The sequence below is a fragment of the Epinephelus moara genome, chromosome 15, assembly GCF_006386435.1.
Source record: "Epinephelus moara isolate mb chromosome 15, YSFRI_EMoa_1.0, whole genome shotgun sequence".
In the NCBI taxonomy this organism is placed as follows: Eukaryota; Metazoa; Chordata; class Actinopteri; order Perciformes; family Serranidae; genus Epinephelus; species Epinephelus moara.
In genome coordinates, this window is record NC_065520.1 from 5626094 (window position 1) to 5635038 (window position 8945).

The window sequence follows — 8945 nt, forward strand, 5'->3', positions numbered from 1 at the left end:
TTAATGTTCAAGTTTAAAGTTTGTTTATTTAACCCTGTTAACAATAAACGGGTCAGTTTCTCATACCAACTGTTGTGGATCATTCTAACTAACCCGATTAAGTGGTTGTTCTTGTTAGAGTAATATCGGTATCGGATCGGAAGTGAAAAAGCTGGATCGGGACATCCCTATTTTTTATAGTCAGGGTGACTTACACTTCCTGAGAATATTATAGTCATGACTAAACCTCATTAAGCCACTTAATAATAACAGAAAAAGACCCTCCTTATACAGTAACTACAGAACTTGCCTGAGCACATTTTAGACATTTTCATGGACTACCCACATCAAGATACGAGATGCAAGGTAACTAATATCATGGCATCATTATATCCTTCCAGTTTACACCCCAAAAATTCCCCAAATCATGGAGCATGATCATCTCCCAAATTAAATTAAGACAAAGAATAATAATAGACAAATTAAATAAATGAACAGTACCTTTTTACATGTTGCATTTATGTGTGTGTGAGGTGGGGTGTACAGTATCCGACTTTTAAACCCCTGCTCTGAGGAATCCTTTAATAATATACCCAAAATGCTCCAAATAAGGACCACTCTGGAACCAGCTGTTAGTGTTTAGGTCTTATCAACAAAGTGGAAAGAACAGTCTTCAAATTAAGGTTCTTACGAGGACACCACTAATCTCCAGCTGCCTGCTCTCAGACAGAAACACTCAGAGGTTATCACATGTTTATAGTCGAATGGCAACCCGGAGTCAGAGTAAATATTTAGCTGGAGCTCATCTGAGAGCTGTGAAAAAAGATGATAGAGAGGTTCTGTAAAGATTGGCTAACTCCAGAATATTACTTTTTATAGTTTTGTCCATAAATTGCATCAATTATGTTGACATTATGCAGAGATCTGGGGGCATAAATCGCTACAATGAAGTCCAAGGCATTAAGAAACACACAGAGTGAGTGGAGGTATAATAGAATAAAAGGCAGTATTCTGGCATTACTTTTACTTCGGAATGTGTCAAAAACCCAGATTAAATGCGAAACTAATGTCTCCCTCCGCTCTCAAATTATTTTCAGTTCTGTGGGATTAGCTTTGTCTAGAATTTGGTCCAATGTAAAGTCACAGAGAAAGAAAAGAAAACACTGACAGAGAGAGAAAGAGGCTTTAATCTAACCTCTCTGACTCTTTCTTAAAGTCTGCCTCCTGATTGTTCCTCCTCTCTGTCTCTCTTCCTCTCTCAGTTGTTTTAAATAAGGGCGTCTTATTGTCTGGGGGGACATCTGATCCTCTCACACACACGCACACACACTCACACACACACACTCCTAAACATGCTGACACCTAATGCTAGCTCAGCTTTTTTAACAGAGAGAGGGAGAACTTGACTGACGAATGAGGAGGAATAAACCCCATCCTCTCTCCTGCTTTGTTTTTCCCCTTTCTTTGAAGTAACAAGCGATGCAGTGAACCAGCGCTCAGAGCTCTTATGTAACTTGTGAGAGTGTGTGCTTACATGTATTTGACTTGGTAACATTTTACTGGAAGGGCAGTGTGATTCATTAAAAGCAGATTAGAAAAACCATTTGAATGAGGCAGAGAAGCCTCCAGCATTGGTCATATAGCCTTATTTAAAGATGAGATGTTGTTGTACTCTGATATTTGAACTCCAAGCTGCAAATGTATGCAATAGAAAAGATTCCAACTAAAACTGTGCCCATCGGGGCCGACTCAGGTTGATCTGTCAGCTCCCCACCCTCCACAGTGGAGGATGACGTCACAACACCTATGTTGACATTACCTTACATTGATTTGGCTGATGTTTGCCAAAAAGTAACAAACAAGTGCATTATTATGGAAGCACATTTCCACCTGTGTGATGAAAAAATGCCCAGTTTAGTCATTATAATGAACTTTTATGGAAATAATATGTTATCATCTCGAAATAATGAGAAGCTGACTCAAAATAATGATTTGGTATCTAAAAAATAATGAGAAATGTTCTCAGAATAATAAGTAAACTCTAAAATTTACTTTTTGTATTTCTAAAAATAATGAGTCTAAAAAATACTGAAAAAAAATACTTTTCTCAAAATAAATAAATAATCTTTGTATCTCAAAACAGTGAGTTACTCTCTTGAAATAATGTGTTAATATTTCAAAAGAAGAGTTATATCTAAAAAAAAAAAAAAAATGACTCGTAATCTTAAAATAATAAGTAACTTTCTCAAAATAATGACTTGGTGTCTCAAAAATAATAAGAAACTCTTAAACAACAAATTATATCTCACCAAGTAATAAAAAGGTTTCCAAAATAATAATAATAATAAATAAATAATCTCAAAATAATGCGTAATTTTCTGAAAATATCGACTTAGAATCGCAAAATAATGAGAAACTTTGTCAAAATAATGTGTTAGTATCTCAACATAATAAGAAACTTAATCAAAAATAATTTGTTATTATCTTAAAATAATGAGAAACTTTCCTCAAATAATGAGCTTGTATCTCAAAATAATGACTAAGAAGAAGCTTGCGATACCAAGTCTTTTTTTTTTTTTTGAGAAAGTTTCTCATTAACAATGATCAAAAAGTTTTAAATAATTTTGGCAGAAATAGGCTTCCATACATCGTATATTTTTCTACAAACATGCATCAGATGTCATCTCAAAAGCTTGTTAGAATATTTTCTGTGTAAACGAGACATAGTGCTAACATGGGGTGACAAAGTCTTGACTGTCTTTAATATCTGTAGCGGCTACAGTGTTAGTCAGGTTAGGGAAATCTGTGGTTATGGCAAATTAGGTTATGGTTATGGTTCGGTAAGATTGTTGTTATGGTTAATAAAAATGTGCTGGAGGCTGTGGTTCCCATCCAGTTTTTAACCAACAGTCAGCAGTGATTTCCCCAAACTTCAAACTACAAAAAGGTGGTTATGTGGGCTTCAACTCCTCAACACACACTGTGGCGACTGAATTATAAATGAAAACCTTTGTGAGCAAATAAAACAAAAAGCTCATTCCTCTTCTAAATCAATAACATCTCTACACTGCGGGGCTCCATCCTCCTGTGCCATCACTGAAAACAAATTCTGCCGGAGTAAGAGGTTTTTTAACGAGCTAATCGCTCAAATATATGGATGCTAATTTCACCCAGGAGGAAAATTAATACAGAGAAAGGAACATTACAATAAAACAGTTAATGAATTATTCTCTACCTGAGAGATAATCATGGCATAACTGAATGTTTCAAAGAAATCAGGAGAGGAATTTTAATATTGAAATTACACATTTATATCATAAGATGGCAATTTAATAGAAATAGAGTAGAAAATGAAAAACATTACAAGGAAACAAAAATGGTTAAATTTGACATAGCAACTCAACAAGGCGATGATGTGTGAGTTTTGTTGTTAGCTAGATCTGCTGCCCTCAAGTGGCCAGCAAACTAAAATAACATTGATATGCGGCTTTAAAGGTACAGTGTGTAGGATTTAGGGGGATGTATTGGCAGAAATGGAATGTAATATAATAAGTTTGTTTTCTCTAATGTATAACCACCTGAAAATAAGAATCATTGTGTTTCTGCTGCCTTAGAATGAGCTGTTTGTATCACATACGGAACAGGTCCTCGTCCAGAGTCTGCCTTCGCTGTTTCTGAAGTAGCCTTGAATGGACAAACCAGACACTGACTCTAGACAGGGCCATTCACGTTTTTTGCATTTTTTGCATCGGCCATTGTTGTTAGAAGCCCCTCCATAACGAGCCAAACAGCATCAGGAAAAATTGATTTTTAAGATGAAACTGCTTTATTCAGTGTTTTAAATGGTTTAAATCACTGGGTCCATTTGTTAAGGAGAGGAAAAGACCTCTACAGATAAAGCAGGATTTATACTTCTAACTTGAATCAACGCCATGCGTTGTCACCTACGCCGTAGCCTGACGTGCACCTCCCCTGAAATGTAATTTTGGAAAGCTGAAACCATTTCCCTCAGAGGAAAAGAAGCTTTTATTTACTTTTATTTCAAAGATAAGAAACCATAAATAGTGAAGATAATAAAGCCCCAACACAACAGAATTTTAAGTTCAGTGTGTGATTTATCCTGGCTTCATGTCATCACTAGGCCAATTTATACAATGTAAAATAATAGTTGTTTTGTCAGTGAACCTTGTGAGTTGTAATAGAGCTGAATTTTGCAACATTACCTTTGTTAAATGTTGCTGTTGTCCCTAGTTTTTTATGAGCAGAGGAAAAGTCCGCTAACTACTTGGCTAATTTATACAATGTAAAATGCCATAGACTTGTGCTAATAATATTAGCATGTTGTATTTGTGAGGAAAATGTGAAGTGTTTGTCTGTGTTATAGTGAAACCAATTTGTGTACTTGTGTTTGAAACTGTCACTATTTATCCATGTTTAAAGTGTGTTTTGAATCAACTAAACTTTACAGCACTTCACAGAAACCCCAATGTTGACTCGTGTTTTGGAGGTGTAAGTGTAGAGACACAGACACACCACCGCACAGGTAGAAATGTTCACAACAGCGTAGGCTATGGCGTAGGGTCTGCACAGAGCTGACACACAAGTATAAATCCACCTTAATATAGCTCCCTGGAAAAACCTCCTAAATGTTTGGACCCTAATTTATCAAAGAATAAAGGTGAGCACACGTTAGGAGGAGCTGGACTAGCAGCCATTCTGCATCTGAGGAATCGACCTCTGTAGATAATATGGCTCCCAGTAAAAACCTCCTTAACAGTGAACACTACAGGAATTCCATCTGGGTCGCATGGCACTTGGAGAAGCTGCAATCTGCAGTCTTCACCACTAGGTGCCACTAAATCCTACACACTGTTCCTTTAAATAAAAACAAGTGTACATGTATGGTATAAAGCTGTCTCTCTCCTTCCTTCCATTCTAATTTTTGCTCTTTGGCTTTTTGAGCTAAATGTAAATAAGACAGTGGTTCTGAAACTGATCAGGGTGCCAAATTACCTTATAGGCACCAGGACAAGTCAGCCTGCTAAAGATCACTGCACATTACTGTATGTGGTCCATGCATATGGTGGTTTGGCAACAGCAAACGCAGCAATAGCTGCTTTGGAGGGAATAGGACTCCAACAGCCTCCTACTATGTGTGTGTGTGTGTGTGTGTGTGTAGCAAATGTAAATAAGACAGTGGTTCTGAAACTGATCAGGGTGCCAAATTACCTTATAGGCACCAGGACAAGTCAGCCTGCTAAAGATCACTGCACATTACTGTATGTGGTCCATGCATATGGTGGTTTGGCAACAGCAAACGCAGCAATAGCTGCTTTGGAGGGAATAGGACTCCAACAGCCTCCTACTATGTGTGTGTGTGTGTGTGTGTGTGTGTGTGTAAAGGTTAATCCAGTAAGACCTGCCTCAGACAGTCATTTAGACCATCTGAGTGATGAAGGCCAGTCAGCTGCTGTATGCAGAGCGCCTGACCTCAGTCACCCTGAATGTGTGTGGACTCAAATAACCTCACGTCTTCAGTGTACAGTATGAGCAGTTATTCTCATTCGTTAACGTTCTCTGACACAAAGATAAAGTTGAGTGTAAACATCAGACATGATGAACTCTTGTTCCTGCTGCAAACTTAAGTTATTATTCATGAACAGAATCGATTCTTCCGCAGCTTTAACCCACAGAGTCAAGCTTCTTTTCGGTAATACACATATTGACTTTGCTATAAATAAGAAAGGCACTAATGTGGAACATTTTTACATCAGTGCATCATTCATCAGTATTAGAGACATTAGTGGAAACACTGAGACACTGTGAGCTCGCTGCAATAACTTTAAACAAATGAAACCCTCATTGAAAAGTTTGACTCTCTGCTGGACTTCAGGAATAAGTAAATATTTTTACCTTATTATCACCAATGCACATGCACGACAAGACTATAAAAAGACTTTTAAAGATTAAAGTCTGACACCCTCTCACATCTAAAGACAATGTGAATTTTTAGTCGCACACTGAACACACACAAAGGGTCAACATCGGAGATTTATTTGTGACTGGGAAATCGTTTGACAAGTAATTCAGATTAGGATGGCCTATATTCGAATTAGCATAGCTCTCCTGCTAAGGCTGAATTTTCTGCAATGCAAAGCTAGCAACTGCCCCTGAGGCCCCAGACCCACAGGGGCACAAAGACCCCAGGTTATCTGTGTGTCAGTTTGATTAATTGCACATTTGTGACTAAAGCACAATATAAACTGACGTGGTAAAGGCCCTAAGGTAGCTCCTGCTTTTCTACCCTGAGGCTCTGTCATGTAGAGGAGCTGTGTGTCAACTCTATTTCTAATACCTTTAATATTTTAAAGGTCCCTGTCAGATTTTAATGTCTTTTTTTAATATGAAGCAGGCGTAGATGCTGTGTAAATACTGTGAAAGTATCAAAACACTCAGTCCATGGATGAATGCACATAGTCCATATTCAAAAACCCAGTTCAGACCGGAGATTCGCGACCATATTCAAAAACCCAGTTCAGACCGGAGATTCGCGATTCTAAAAACCTGCTGGTTCAGACCAATGCAACTAGATGAGATGGTGTATCATCTCAATGCAACAACTCTCTGTACTTCTGCTCTGATTTCCAGTTTTCCAGGCTCATTTTGTGGCTGAATATAATTTGCAGCTTCTTCACATATGAATGAGGATAGTGAGAGTGAGTGACGGAAAAAGAGGGCTCACTACAAGCTAACTGGCTGCTGAAAAAGGTGACATGCTTTCCATTCTAAAACCAGCCACGAGCGATTTAACCAGTTGAATCGCAGGTGACACCATCAGCCGGCTTGAGTCGAACTCTGACCGGCCAGTTCACACTGCTGCAATTCTTCTCTGCAATGTTCTAAAAACAGTTTCCTCTCGTTGTGAGTCTTTGGTGTGAACTACGCTAAAAACTGTGCCTTTAAACAAACTGTCAGGACATCCGTCAGTTTCATTCAGATTTGGGAATGTTGTGTTTATATTGTATCGTTTTTTTTCTTTTTTTTTCAATGAATGAAATAAAAATAATTAAATAAAATAAATTTGTGATGTCACAACCCAAGCTGCTACCGAGCAATGCAAATCCAGGGAAGTGGTTTATAAATACAGAAAATGCTGCAATTGCAGTGCTGAGATATAAAGAGCACAGATGTGGAAGACCGGGAAATGCTGACCAATCAGAGCAGACTGGGGTTTTGGGTGGGGGGCCTTAAAGAGACAGGCGCTAAAACGGAGTGTTTCAGACAGATGGTGAATACAGGTGTATTCAGGCAGACGGTACGAGACAAATGAAGTGCTTTTTAGATATTTAAGCATGTAAACATGTTCCAGTAGAGACCCAAAATTCAAGTATGAACCTGAAAATGAGCATAATATGGGACCTTTAATTGTTGTCATGTTTGTATAGTGCCAACACAAATGTGTCATAAAAATTGTTTTATGATGAATAAACTACCACACAGCAAAAGTAGAACAGGGTAGTGTTACAGTGTGGGAATTCACCCTTTGATACATTTAGCTGATGTACTTTAACTTAAGTCTGAATTGCTGTATTTCTACTTTTACTCATTCTTTAAATTATGTAAATACTTTTCCACCACTGCCTGCAGACGATAATGTTGGGCAGATATATCACAACGTGTTTGAACATGGAAGTTTGTCTTGGGAAACCTTTAAGTGCACCCCCCAAGGGAAATACCTTTTAGTGATTCATACTACTGAGACACATAAAACTACCATTCGGCGTCTGAATGATTCATATCCAGTGTAATGCTGCAGCTGCTGGGAGTTTCAGGAGAGGTCTCGGAGCGTCACTGGGGGCACAGTCATGTTTAGAACATATCCTCTGGTCATCCAGGCAATTGGTAAAATTGGAATAAACCTCCATCTGCCAACAATCTAAGACCGGTTATAGTGTGCAGTTATTGCCTGGGGCTTTTGCTGTAAATACACAGCTGGTTAAGCGAGGATTAGAAAGACTGAACCCACTCTGTGAATTAGTGGCAGTTAGAGATGTAAACCGCAGACAGAACTGGATGTATTTATCACAGTGTCTTACTCTGAAGGAGACATTTTACACTCACCTTTATGATCTTTGCCTGCAGTGGTGAAAAGGCCCCCTGCACCCAAAGTAACATCTGTTGATGTCATCTGCAGACCTGCAGAAAGTGATCACAATGTTGAGTCAGCATGGTGCAGGCCGTCCAGATTTATAGTCATTTTCTTGCTGTTTAAGGGTAGTTTGGATTTGACAGTTTAATTTAAAAAAAAAAAATGGGAGTCAAAATCCAACAAAATAAAACATAGCAAACACTCCTCTTATCATGGCTGAAGTGTAAAACATAGCAGGACAACATTTAGATGCATGGAGCAGCTCTTTCATTTGAAACGTAGCTGCAGGCGGTACTAGCGCAGCGTTGGAGGAGACGACCCAGGAGAGAACATGTATGTTAGCGAGAGAGGGAGGTTGGCGTTTCTTAAAAACCTGAGGCACGGTTTGACTTTTATTTTGAAGTGGGGGACCCAGAAGACAGAAATCTATCCGTGTCAATTCTCTAAGATGCTGCACTTGATCATTTGCAGCCAACAGATTATCATGCAGTGTTGTACAGCAGAGAGGAATTCAAAGAGAGAGGTTTTTTTTTTAATGATATATTTTGAAGGTTTTTACACTCGCTGTTGACAGGAGAGCTGACCTCTGTTGTGAACTTTTCACAGAAGAAGACTTTAAAGTGCAAACTGAGCTATTCTTTAAAAAGTAATATCACTGAGCTGCCATCTTGTGTCTCAGAGGGTCATTTAATGGAGTTTGGTGTATTGTTAGCCATGCTAGCAGCGGGGCTCTGGGGATGGTTGTGCCAGCCGGTTGGTGGGTTCACCGCTTTGCTCTGGAGGGAAATATCCTGCCAAATATTGGATGGCTCGCCCT